General features: G+C 40.7%; 1 protein-coding gene across 3 annotated transcripts in view; it reads left to right on the forward strand.

Annotated features, from left to right (window-relative positions):
• RASGRP3 (RAS guanyl releasing protein 3) overlaps positions 1-13,899 on the forward strand; it is a 104,842-nt gene that overhangs the window by 38,137 nt on the left and 52,806 nt on the right. The window lies entirely within an intron of this gene.

The raw sequence follows: 13,899 nt of genomic DNA on the forward strand, positions 1-13,899 counted from the left end.
AGGTGGCTGAACACCTGCCTTCCCCCAGGTTGTAAATTGCTCTGGCACTCAGGTGGGAGATGAGCATCTGGGAAGCCTGAAAAGAGACAGCTCAGCACATGTCTAGAGGCAAAAATGTAGGCACCAAGGGAATTTTTATTGTGAGAAATTTAGGCATGAAGTAAGTTTAGGCACCTACAGGATGTGATGGGATTGCAGTGGGGGATTTAAGTGCCAAAAAATGGGATTTAGGTGTTGAAGTAGCTTCATGGATTCCATGCATAGAATAAAATTGGTGCAGTTGCTACTGTTGACACTGCTATACTATAAATGTGTCTGAATGGAAGGGAAGTTGTTTTGAAAATCTGGCCCTGCTATTGGGTGCTCAGTATTTGAAAGTATGGTTGTAACGTCTTTAAAAAAAAAAATCTAGCGCATGATTTCTAAATCAAGCCTTTCCTGTTGTCACAGACTCTAATTCCTCCCACACTTTAATTTCCTCTTCTACTCTGAGCTCCTTTTTCACCTGGGATTTTCTCTACACAGAATGCAGTCAGGTTTTCACACAATAGTTGGACTGATATATTTCCAAATTACCACTGCAGATACTCTGTCAGGTGACCAAACAAACCTTTCCAAAATTTCTGATTAAAATAATCAATTCAAGAGACACGAATGCTCTCATGCTAAAGAGGAGGGTAAAATCTCTTACCAGTGCCCTTCACCCACATACATGAATTAATTAGGCTGGTCAGGGAGTTATGGTCCAGTCTACAAATGTTTGGGGAGAGCCCACACTAGCCTGTACAAAGGTGTTAACTACCTCAGATTAATTGGCAATCTGTTTAACTCAGGATTAAAAATTTCTAGTGCAGCCAAATCCTTAGTCGAATATAAAACTCTGGTATGTTACAGGCAGAGTAATTTATATACTGAAGTTGTCACAGAATGACAAAGCTAAAAGAATATTGCAGGCACGAAATCTGCAAAAAAATACATATCTCTAATATCCCCCACAGACTTTTTTCAGAAGAAAATAGCTTGGGCTGTAAATATTGTTCTTTTCTCTCCCCTTGTTTTACAGACTTCTAGTGATGTACGTTAGTAAACAAACATTGTGAAAACCAACTGGATAGACCAAAGATGCTTTATATTTTCATGAGATCTATTGCAATGTATGTTGTTGTTCTTGTGGAACTGGGCCTGTGTTGGAATAGTTGTTAAGCGTCTGTTTTAGGAAGGAACCCCTATAAGTCAAGGCAAAGAAGGTCAAATTTCCCATTTTTGTTTGATGTACTGTATGCTTAAGCATTGTTCTCTAGTGAGTGTCTGTAATACGTTGGTTTTTTCCTTCCTTCAGTGGAAAAGGGTTTTCTTCTTTTAAAACACACATATCCCTCCCCTTTTGGGGGTAGTTATGCTATTCTTTTTGGTTTTAGTCCTTACTCAAATAACCTTGCATTTCATTGTCATAAATCTTCTAATGGGAGGAGGAAAATCTGTTGTAACTAGTAAAGTTTGCAAAATAGGGTTTTAAATCCTTAACAAGTCCACTGTTGTAACCTTCATAATATTATCAGGGTGATATGTATACTGTTTATTAATAATGCTTGCTGTGTGCCAGTAGCTTAGATATATACATTAATTTTTAGCAGTAGGCAGAGGGAAGGAACTGCATTGATGCTGTGTCTTCTAATTCTTTACTCTATCAACTTGATTTCAGAATGTTATAAATAGCACTGGAAACTTGTCTGTCTTTATGTTATTGTACTGATCAGTTTGTCTCCCATGACAGCTGTTGTCAAGGGAATGGGGCTTAATCAGCTGATTCTTATTTGGGAGGAAACAAAACAAAATATGTATCTAAATCTGATCAAATTAACTACTGAAAAAAAGTGGGGTGTCTTTTCTGCCTCACCATGAATAATACCATTTCTTCAGGAAAAAATTAATATTTTAAGAACATTTGAAATGTTTGGTTTCAAACAACACCATTTATATACAGTTTTAAAAATATTCTCTCTGCATCATTGTTCAGAAACTGTAAGTCTGCCATTGTTTCACTCCCCTTCCCTAGGGAAGCTTGCACAAAAAATAGACTAGGAAGGAAGGCTCTTCATGTGTTTTGATGTTCAGCGTCTGTGGGCCAGATTTATTAAAAGAATGACTTGTCGAATCCTCCCAATTCTAATTCACACAGGTTTCTGCCTACTTTCCTGTTGGGCCATTCATGTGTGAATTATGAGCCATCGATGCTTTGTGCAAATGCAAAATCCTGACTTTGCACAAGTGCCAATTTCTGTGGTTGCTGTCCATTGCACACTCAAGTGAATTTGCATGAGTTCCCAGGGTCCCACAGCAGATCTGCCAGATGTCAGGCATTTGGCTTTGATGTCATGTCCGTCTACATGGCCTCTGTAATTTAATGCATAATTTGAAACTCTAGGGGCTCTTTAAAGATTAGCTTTTATTGATTAAGTGGAACACTGCAGCCAGGAAGAGGAGAGGGTACTATGTATCAGTCCTGAAGGGCCGGTCTTTGCTCCCCTCCTGCTTGGGGAAGGAGCAGTTATATGAGAGCCTTTCTCTGTGGTCATCAAAGGTAAAGGATCAAGCATAATAGCTCAGAATAGCTCTTTCTCCTTGCTTGGCTGTTATGACACGTAAGCATCCTTACCCTGTGCCCCCATTTTTTTTGTACAGCCCCCTTTTTCTCAGGCACCTGCCTTCCTACCCTCTTGGGCTTTGAAAGTCTCTTGCTATCACCCCCAGTCTAACTGCCAGCTGTGTTGCTAACGCATGGTTAAAGTATTTCTGAACCAGACCTTCGCAAGGCACACAGTCACAAGAGAGAAGATGAGCGATGTAACGTTTTATGGTCAGCAGTAGCGAAAGCTATCTCCTTTACAGTAGGAGGCCACAAATGTATCTGAAACTAAATGTGCATTTCAGAGACAGAATTATAGGTGTAATATATATGAAGTAATTGGAGCCAAAAGGAAAAATAGGCACATGATCACCCCTCACCATGGAGATCGTATTTACAAATCATGATAATTGTTTCTGGTTTTACTTCTATTGGGTGTATTTTAATGTACTCTAGTTCAGCCATTTCTAGTGACATTAATTATGCAAAAAAACTGTTCTGAATTAGCGTGGCGGTTTGGTGGCCATGAAAAATTTTAAATCAAAATGGGGGTCCTTGTGTTGCTAAAGTTTGAGATCCACTGAGGTAGACAGTAAAGAAATTAGAAGTGATGAAATGGATAAGACAGAGTCTGGGCCAGAATCACTTTGGTGAAGAAAGCTACTAGAGGCTCCCCGATACAGTGCTTGTGATGTGTTACAGACCACCAGAATCCAATCTGGATATGGACAGAGACCTCTTTTTGTGTTTTTAATGAAATAAATATTATTAGGAATTGTGTGATTATGGGAGACTTTTTTGAAAAACAAGTTCTGAAAGCGAAAGTAGGTAAGGACAGAGAGGTGAACGGGAATTGGGATAAAATACAAGATGGTTTTACAAAAGGTAGATCGTGCCAGACCAACCTGATCTCCTTTGAGAAGATAACTGACTTTTTAGACCAAACTTTTTGGCAAACTTTTTGGCCCGAGGGCCACATCGGGGTTGCAAAACTATATGGAGGGCCTGACCCTGACCGCCCCCCCCAAAAACCTCCACACCATCCAACTGTCCCCTGCTCCCTGTCCCCTGACTGCCAGAACCCCCCGTTCCCCGCCCCCTTACCATGCTGGAGCCAGCCATGCCGCCGCGCTGCCCGGCAAGAGCAGCGAGCCAGAGCGCTGGCGGTGCAGCACACTCAGGCTGCAGGGGAGGGAGAACAGCGGGGGAGGGGCCAGGGGCTAGCCTCCCCAGCTGGAGCTCAGGGGCTGGGCAGGATTGTCCTGCAGGCCGGATGTGGCCCGTGGGCCATAGTTTGCCCACCTCTGTTTTAAACAAAGGAAGTGCAGTAGATCTAATCTACCTGGATTTCAGTAGGGCATTTGATACAGTTCCATGTGGGGAATTGGAGAAGATGGGGATTAATATGAGACTTGAAAGGTGGATAAGGAACTGGTTAAAGGGGCGAGTACAACGGGTCCTACTGAAAAGTGAACTGTTATGGTGAAGGGAGGTTACTAGTGGAATTCCTCAGGTATCAGTCTTGGGATCAATCTTAATATTTTTATTACTGACTTTGGCGCACAAACTGAGTGTATGTAATAAAATTTGCAGATGACACAAAGTTGGGAGGTACAGCCAATACGGAGGAGGACCAGAATTTCATACAAGAGGATCTGGACAAACTTTTAAACTGGAGTAATAAAAATGGGATTAAATTTAATAGTGCACAGTGCAAGGTCATGCATTTAGGGACTAATAACAAGAATTTTTGCTATAAGCTGGGCACTTATCAGTTGGAGGTTTCAGATCTCGGTATATTGGTTGATCACAGGATGACTATGAGATGCCAGTGTGATGCGGCCATGAGAAAGGCTAATGCAGTCCTAGGATGTATCAGGTGAGGTATTTCCAGTAGAGACAGGGAAGTGTTAGTACCATTATACAGAGCACTGAGCACTGTATACTGAGCATTATACAGAGCGACCTCATCTGAACTACCGTGTGAAATTCTGGTCTCCCATGTTTATGAAAGATTAATTCAAACAGGAACAGGTGCAGAGAAGGGCTGTTACAATGATCCAATGAATGGAAAACCTACCTTAAAGAACTTGGTTTGTTTAGCCTAACCAAACCAAGGTTGAGGGGAGATATGATTGCTCTCTATAAATATATGGATAAATACCAGGGCGGGAGAGGAGCTATGTGCCAATGTGGACACAAAAACAAATGGATATAAACTGGCCATCAAAAGTTTAGGCTTGAAATTAGGCAAAGGGTTGTAACCATCAGAAGAGTGATGTTCTGGAACAGCCTGCCAAGGGGAGCAGTGAGGGCAAAAAACCTAACTGGCTTCAAGGCTGAGCTTGATAAGTTTATGGAGGGAATGGTATGATGGAACTGCCTACAATGGCATGTGGCCCATCAGCAACTGCCAATAGCAAAAATCCCCAATGGCTGGAGATGGAACTCTAGGTAGGGAGGGCTCTGAGTTACTACAGGTAATTCTTTCCCAGGTATCTGCCTGATGCGTCTTGCCCACATGCTCAGAGTCTAACTGGTTGACATATTTGGTGAGAGAATTTTTTTCCAGGTCAGATTGGAAGAGTCCCTATTGGGGTTTTTGTCTTCCTCTGCATCATGGGGTACAGGTCACTTGAAGGTTTAAACTAGTGTAAATGGTGAATTCTCTGTAACTTGAAGTCTTTAAACCATGATTTGAGGACTTCAGTAACTCAGCCAAAGATTAGGGGCCTATTACAGAGGTGGGTGGGTGAGGTTCTGTGGCCTGCAATGATGGTCACTTCTGACCTTTAAGGGCAGGGATTTCAAACTCGAATCACCAGAAGGGCCACATGAGGACTAGTACATTGGCCCGAGGGCCGCGTCACTGACAGCACACACCCCCTGTTGCCCCCGGCCCCACCGCCACTCCATCCCTTCCATGAGGCCCTGACCCTGCCCAACCTCTTCCCACCCCTTCCCCAAAGTCTCCACCCCAACTCTGCCCCCTTCCTGCCCCTATTCCAACCCCTTCCCAAAATCCCCGCCCCAGCCCCACCTCTTTTCTGTCTCCTTCCCTGAGCGTGCGGCTCCCTGCTCCCCCCTGCCCTTCCCCCCGGAAAGCGCTAAGCGAAACACCTGGAGTTAGGCAGAGGAGTGGGGACGTGGCACGCTGGGTGGAGGGGGAGCTAGGGGGAAGGGAGCTTGGCGGTCCACAGAAAAGAACTCTGGGAGGGTGGGGCGGGGGGATGTGGGGAGCTTGGCGAGCTGCAGGAAATAACCCTGCGGGCTGCATGTTTGAGACCCCTGCCTTAAAGTCTGAGTCTAAGGGACCCAGATATGAAATTGCAGAAATACAAACTGTGATATGTAACCTGTGACTTAAATCAGCCTCCGTACTCGATGACTGGAGGATCGCTAATCTTTTTTTTTTTAAAGGCTCCAGAGGCAATCCTGGCAATTGCAGGCTTCTAAGCCTAACTTCAGTACCAGGCAAATTAGTTGAAACTATAGTAAATAACAGACTTATCAAACATGTAGATGAGCATGATTTGTTGGAAGACTCAACACTGCTTTTGTAAAGGGAAACCATGCTTCACTAATCTATTAGAATTCTTTGAGGGGAGTCAACAAACATGCTGGACAAGCGTTTTGGACTTTCAGAAAGCCTTTGACAAGGTCCCTCACCAAAGGCTCTTAAGCAAAGTAAGCAGCCATGGGATAAGAGGGAAGGTCTTCTCATGGATCAGTGACTGGTTAAAGACAGGAAACAAAGGGTAGGAATAAATGGTCAGTTTTCAGAATGGAGAGAGGTAAACAGCAGGGTGAGGAAAACAGCAGGGTCCCCCAAGGATCTGTGCTGGGACCAGTGCTAGTCAGCACCTTCATAAATGATCTAGAAAAAGGAGTAAACACCGAAGTGGTGATGTTTGTTTGCAGAAGATACAAAATTACTCAAGATATTTAGGTTCAAAGCTGATTGTGAAGGGTTACAAAGGGATCTCACAAAATTAAGTGACTGGGCAACAAAATGGCAGATGAAATTCAGTGTCGATAAATAAATGCAAAATAATGTATAATCTCAACCATAGCTACAAAATGATGAGGTCTAAATTTGCACTTACCATGAAGAAAGATCTTGGAGTTATTCTGGATAGTTCTCTGAAAACATCCGCTCAATATGCAGTGGCAATCAAAGAAGCTAACAATGCTAGGAATCATTAGGAAAGGGATAGATAATAAGACCATAAAGATCATAATGACACTATATAAACCCATGGTACGCCCACACCTTGAATACTGCATGCAGTTTTGGTCAACCCACCTCAAAGATAGAGAAGGACAACAAAAATGATTAAGGGTATAGAACAATTTCCATATGAAGAGAGATTTAAAAGATTGAGACTGTTCAGTTTGGAAAAGAGACGACTGAGGTGGGGCTATGATAGAGGTCTATAAAATCATGAATAGTGGGAAGAAAGTGAATAGGGAAGTATTATTTACCCCCTTCACATAACACAAGAGCCAAGGTTCACCCAATTAAATGAATAGGCAGCAGATTTAAAACAAACATAAGGCAGTACTTCTTCACACAATGCACAGTCAGCAGATGGAATTCATTGCCAAAGGATGTTGGGAAGGCCAAAAGTATAAATGGGTTCAAAAGAGAATTAGATAAGTTCATGGAGGATAGGTCCATCAATGGCTATTAGCCAAGATAGTCAGGGATTCAATCCTGCACTTTGTCTCTAAGCGTCTGCCTGCCAGAAGCCGAGACTAGACAACTAGGGATGGATCACTTGATAATTGCCCTGTTCTGTTCATTTCTTCTGAAGCATCTGGTATTGGCCACTATTGTAAGACGGGAAGCTGGGCTAGATGGACCATTGGTCTGACACAGTATATGTTCTAAACCAGTTTTGGGTAGGGGAGTTCAAAGGGGCAGATGGAATCCTTTGTCCAAAACCCTAAGCTGTGGAGCAGCTCTGCAGTTGCTTATGCAGCCTGTTGGGTACAGTAGCATCTCTTGTTAGAGGACTTGGCAGTACTGACCAGTCCTGGATCAATTAGCCACATCACTGTCCTTCTCCCTGTGAACGCTACCATGGAGCACTGTGGTGTGCAAAGTTCCCCCTGCATGGCTTCTCTGAACCCTACCCTCCCCATGCTGCTAAAAGATGGAGGTTCCACTGTGTTTACAGCCTTCTGCAGTCCTTCCTTGTTCCAAACTAGGTTTTGGTCCTAGTACAGTACAGTACTGTATTTGGTACAGTATTGCTGGATCAGAGTTCACTATAAAAGATTCCACAGTATCTGGTTTCACTTACAACAAGGTCTTTTGGACATAGGTATTCCCTTGTTCAGTGAATGCAATAAATGTTGAACAAAGCTCTGCAGCATCTGAACTGGGCCTATACCATTTTTAATAACTTTGGAGGATGTCAATGATTTCAGTTGTGGTTAGTGAGGCTAATATGATCAATTCTTAAACACTCTGTGGAGGAGTTTCAATACTTTGCTAATGCAAGCAATTCGAAGTAAAAATATAGTTATCTACATAGTAATAAGTAAAAGTACTGACCACTTACATGTAAACTTAAAGGCTTGTGAAAAGGTCTCTGGTGGAGAGGGAAAACATCTAGAACAGTGACTTGCCCATCCTACTGCCTGTATTAACTGTGGTCCAAACAGATGGTTTATTTGCCCTTTCCCACCATGAATTTAAAGGTACAGCATTTACCTTTCCCATGTGCTCTTCCCTCATCTTATTTATTTATTAGTAGTCATATTTGTTTACAATAGTGCCTAGGAACCAATCAAGAATTGGGACCCCATTCTGCTAGTGCTGTACACAGACAGTCCCTCTCCTGAAGAGTTTACAATTTAAATAGACATGACAGATCTAGAGGAAAAGAGTAAAAATATAGAGGATATTCTATAGGCAACTTCTCTTGAGATTTTTAATTTCTTCTGAGCTCTCTTGTGCTTTCTGCTGCTATTAAATTTCCCTGTTCTGCTGCTTGCACTCAGCTTTTTGTCTTTCCCTTGAGCAATCATGTGGCTGAAGTTCCTGTTAATAAGAGTATACCTTTTCTTTTAGAAAATGGTTTACTGGAAAAAAACAAAACAAAACAAAGAATGCCTTAACCTTGTAAAGAATGTCTCCTTCATATTTCCTCCCTGAAGTTTATGGGTGAACCAAGAACCACTGAGGTGCTTGAATGTCAGAGCTGGAATGTTCATCTGTGTCTCTGTCACTAGGCAGAAGAAAAATAGGCTACTTTACTTCATTTGCAGGGAAAATTCTGCACATACAATTGTGCCAGTTTAAGTAAGGGGGTAGTTTGAATGTAACTTTTTGTGTCTAGACATTCTGAAATCTATTTAAACCTGACCTATTGGTTTAGTGCAGCTCTAACCAATATAACCAGTTTTAAACCAATATGAGTGCCCTCTTAGGGGGTTTGCACTGGTTTGACTAAATCAAATTTTAAACTAATTTAAGGTAAACAGCTATAACTTGTGTATGTAGACCACCTCTTAGTAGCCTCTTGCAGTGAAGATGTCTTTTGATTTTACTACTGACAACAGTAGCCATGACTTAAGTTGTTAAAGTTTAAATGCACATTGTGTTCACAACATGTAATGTTTTTGTTTGTTTGTGCTAGCACTTATGAAAGTGATTCAACAAGTATGAAAAAGATCACCTGTTGTACTGGCAATATACTCTGTTTCTAAAAAGAACTCTGTCACAGCATTTATCTCAAGAGCTCACTACCTGTACGTTCATTTAAACAGAACTAGCCAGACCATAACATCACCATATAAATAACTTCCAATAATATTACAATCACAGAACAGAATATTTAGCTGTGCCACAAAACTATTAGAGATAAGGCAAACTGATTAGTTTCTGCATATGTGGGACTTCAACTTCCTGCATATGTGGGATCAAGGATAGATAACTTAATTCATTATGACTTCCTACCAATCCCTATGTCGCCATAGACCTTTCTCCCTTCCCAGAAACAGCACTTCTGAATAGCAGCATCTATCCAGAAAGGTGATGTGCCAACGGACAAACATAACATACTTTACACTATGACTCAGTCCCCAGAAATATTAGTGTTGTGTCCCAAGTTACAAGGAGCACCTTAAAACAAAGCCCTGAGAATTGGTAGTGAGGTACATAACTATGTCAATTGTATCTATACTGTCTGTGTATTCACTCAGCTCCAGCTAAGCTCTTAAGATCCTGTCACAGCAAACACTGGGTACACTGTAAAATTTGGAGTAAATTATCTCCTTTGAAACAAACTTGTTAAGAATTTAGAGGGGACAGCCCCAGAGAATTACAGTAAGGTTATTTACAAGGTGTTGCTACCTGTGTCCGATGGACAGTTATTAATTACTTTTTTATTATCTTCTTTTAAACCTATGATTAACCAGCTATGACTTTTATTGCGTTTCTATGATAAGACCAAAAAAAACCAACCCATCATGGGATAAGCTAGCCTTGCTGAGTAACAATATAATCTTATTGGAGTTGCCTTTGTCTGTACTCCCCTACCCTTACTGTAACTGCTGTTTCATTACCCCGTCTCCTTGTGTCATTTCAGAACTAAATTGGGAAGATGCTTGGGGCAGGGATTTTGTCTCTCATCTGTATTTGAAACCTCCTAGCACACTCTCTGATGCAATTAAAATATTGCCATTTCATCTTGCCAGTGAGGAAAAAGTTGTTTTTAAAAATACTCATTTAATAGAATCATAGAATATCAGGGTTGGAAGGGACCCCTGAAGGTCATCTAGTCCAACCCCCTGCTTGAAGCAGGACCAATTCCCAGTTAAATCATCCCAGCCAGGGCTTTGTCAAGCCTGACCTTAAAAACCTCTAAGGAAGGAGATTCTACCACCTCCCTAGGTAACGCATTCCAGTGTTTCACCACCCTCTTAGTGAAAAAGTTTTTCCTAATATCCAATCTAAACCTCCCCCACTGCAACTTGAGACCATTACTCCTCGTTCTGTCATCTGCTATCATTGAGAACAGTCTAGAGCCATCCTCTTTGGAACCCCCTTTCAGGTAGCTGAAAGCAGCTATCAAATCCCCCCTCATTCTTCTCTTCTGCAGGCTAAACAATCCCAGCTCCCTCAGCCTCTCCTCATAAGTCATGTGTTCTAGACCCCTAATCATTTTTGTTGCCCTTCGCTGGACTCTCTCCAATTTATCCACATCCTTCTTGTAGTGTGGGGCCCAAAACTGGACACAGTACTCCAGATGAGGCCTCACCAATGTCGAATAGCAAAATTCCTCTCTGATTTTGCTCCCTATGAACTGAAAGACTGCAATCCAGAACATATTATATTTTCACACCGCTAAAAGTTAAGGTTGCACATTACCCACAGTGCCCTCTCAAACTCTTAAGAGGTGTTTGCACTCTTCCAGGTGTCTTTCATTTCTCAAAAGAACGCTAAGGATCAAAATTTGAAGGGTAAACCTTACTAGCTCTCCATGAAGGAGTAATAGGCATCTATGTGTGTCTAGAATCTAGGCCAATTTCCTTTGTAGGAAATTATGTTAAAAAGTTTGTAAAGATGTTGTTCTATGATATTCCTGTGTTAGCGGGCAGGGTCACATGGTAAGCATTAATGCTGTTACCAAAACCATAACTCTACATTTCCAGCCTTTCTGTTGTTTTGAAATACATTCAAATGAGGTTCCATTTAAGATTTTATATTTGTAACTCCAATTCTCGCTCAATGAAGATTTTATTTGTTTGTTCTGGGAATGATACATATAGCTTGGAACAGAGCATGAGCTTTATGAATGTAATATGTTGCTTTCCAAATAAGTACCCTAAAAATTCACACCACTTACTATGTCTGATGACCTGATTGCATTCCTCCTGAATCTCTACCTTCTCTTGTCCTGTCCCTTTAATTTTTTTTAACCTTTTGGAAAGTCTGTCTAGGTAACACTTTGGGTTACATAAAAATAATTATGCTTCCAGTCCCTGCCCAAATACTGGGACTGAGCATCTTCAACTTCCGTTTGAAGCCAATGGTAACTGAAAATACTTAGCACTTGACACCTTACAGGGTCACGCCTGGGAATGTGGAATTTCCATTAGAAGTCTATGAATCTTGAATGTTTGTAATTATTATAGCACTGAGTATTCTTGTTGCTGTTTAGCACTGGGCATTGTTACCACAAAACTATCTTTAATTGTGGGATAGCACTTTGATACCATGGTGATAGGAAATCTTTCAATAATGTAGCAATATTATTTAATCTGAGGTTTCTACATAATAACACAAATGGTGATAATGAATAGGAAGGGTGATCTAACTGTTAGGGCACTGGACTGGAACTCAAGACCGGGGTTCAATTCTTGGCTCAGCCACAGACATGTACCTTGTCCAAGTCGCTTAGTCTACCATGTTTTTCGTCTGTAAAAATGGAAACTATTTATCTCCTAGGTGTTGTAAGGATAAAAATCCATTACTGAATGTGAGGAGCTTAGATACTGTGATGATGAGGGCATATAAGTAGATGCCATAGTAGAAAAACCTCAGTGAAATTAACATGGGGACATTAGCTATTGCTGTTTCACCCTCTCAATAGCATAATTCAATTTTTTTTTAATTAGCTGTGTCATCTGGGGCTATTACAATGTAAAGCAGCACTAACCAACTGAAAAGCAGGACTGAATTGCTTGCTTTCCTACAGTTCTACGAGGCAAATATTACTCACCCCAAGAAATGTGCCGTGATTACTTTTGTGATTTTAAAGAAGTGACTGAAGCAGTATTTTAAAGTGCAGTAACTTACCTTTGTAAAAGATTTGTTTAGGAGTGGGGGAGTTGGCAGGGGTGGGAATAAATGTCAACTGAGGTTTAAAACTGTTGAGTACTTGATCCTGTGGAAAATTAAGCCACTTATTTAGGTACCTAGATAGGGATATAACAGCCTAACTTTAGGCACCCCTTATATTTTTGAAAATCTTCGCCTTATATTTTCCTTTTAAGACCTTTACTGTAACATAACTGCATGGTGAATTCAACAGCCTCATTCCTAGTGAATTCTTAGCAGTACCTTCTGCCATTTCTGTGAAGTGAGAGTTATTTTATAATAATGTGGTGAAGGAGTTTATGTGGGGAAGATCGGGGATAGCCTGTTTGGTGGGGTAGTTTGGTAAAAAGGGTGTTGGAAGGATACTGTCCCTAGGGAGGCAGAGTTAAGGGTGTGGTCTATGTCATATCTGATAGTTGCCATAAAGTATACAACTATGGGTGGAGTACAGAGTATATCCTGTTCAGTGAATTACCTGACAAAACGTCAAAAAGTTAGGTAATATGTAACATCCTTTAAAAAGAAACTTGTCAGAATTCCAGCAATGTTTAGATTCTGAAAAGTGGCTGGATATGCTACATATTGTTTGCTACATGTCTGTATTTAAAAGAAACTTATGTAAATAGAACAAGTTGAGATTTGAAATACAAGTTGACAAGAAATTCTATGGAGAATCTATATTCCATTTAATACTCCCTTCTACTCTCTAATAGTAGACTTTTTAAAAGGCTGACTAGATAGATTTCTAGAAATTTGGAATCTGCCATCTATAATAAAATGTGCAATCCTTAAAATAAATGCATTTTAGTAGGTGTTGAAAGTGCTACTTCAGGTCTTGTAAATTGTTAGGAGAGATTTACAAAGAACAGTTAGGAGCCCAACTCTGACTGACTGTCAGAGGGAACTGGACACCTTTTCCCCCTTTGTGCCTTTGAAAATCTCCCTCTTATACATTAGTGTATGCTCTGTAGAATGTGCCTGTGAACTTAATTATTAATCATTTTGTGGGTTTCCGATCAATAAATGCATTACCTTAAAAATCTATTATTAAACAGTAATACTGGATAAAACAATTTTTGTTATAATCTGTTCTGTTTTATGCATAACTGAAGTACTAACAAAATGTGGGTTATCAAGCATAAAGAAAATAAAATGGGCTGTAAAAGAGTGCATCAATTATATGACATGTGCCTTAGTGTAACCTCTGTTTTCCAACATCACTACATATTTCTTTTGGACTAGTGGACAAAAATTGAACAATATATTTTAAAATAAAAGTTGGAATGAACTAAAAATGCATGGTGATCTTTGATGTATACTCTATGTTGTTTTCAGAGTAGCCGTGTTAGTCTGTATTCGCAAAAAAAAAAGGAGGACTTGTGGCACCTTAGAGACTGAAGTGAGCTGTAGCTCATGAAAGCTTATGCTCAAATAAATT

This window comes from Lepidochelys kempii, chromosome 3 (assembly GCF_965140265.1).
Source record: "Lepidochelys kempii isolate rLepKem1 chromosome 3, rLepKem1.hap2, whole genome shotgun sequence".
NCBI classification, from domain to species: domain Eukaryota; kingdom Metazoa; phylum Chordata; order Testudines; family Cheloniidae; genus Lepidochelys; species Lepidochelys kempii.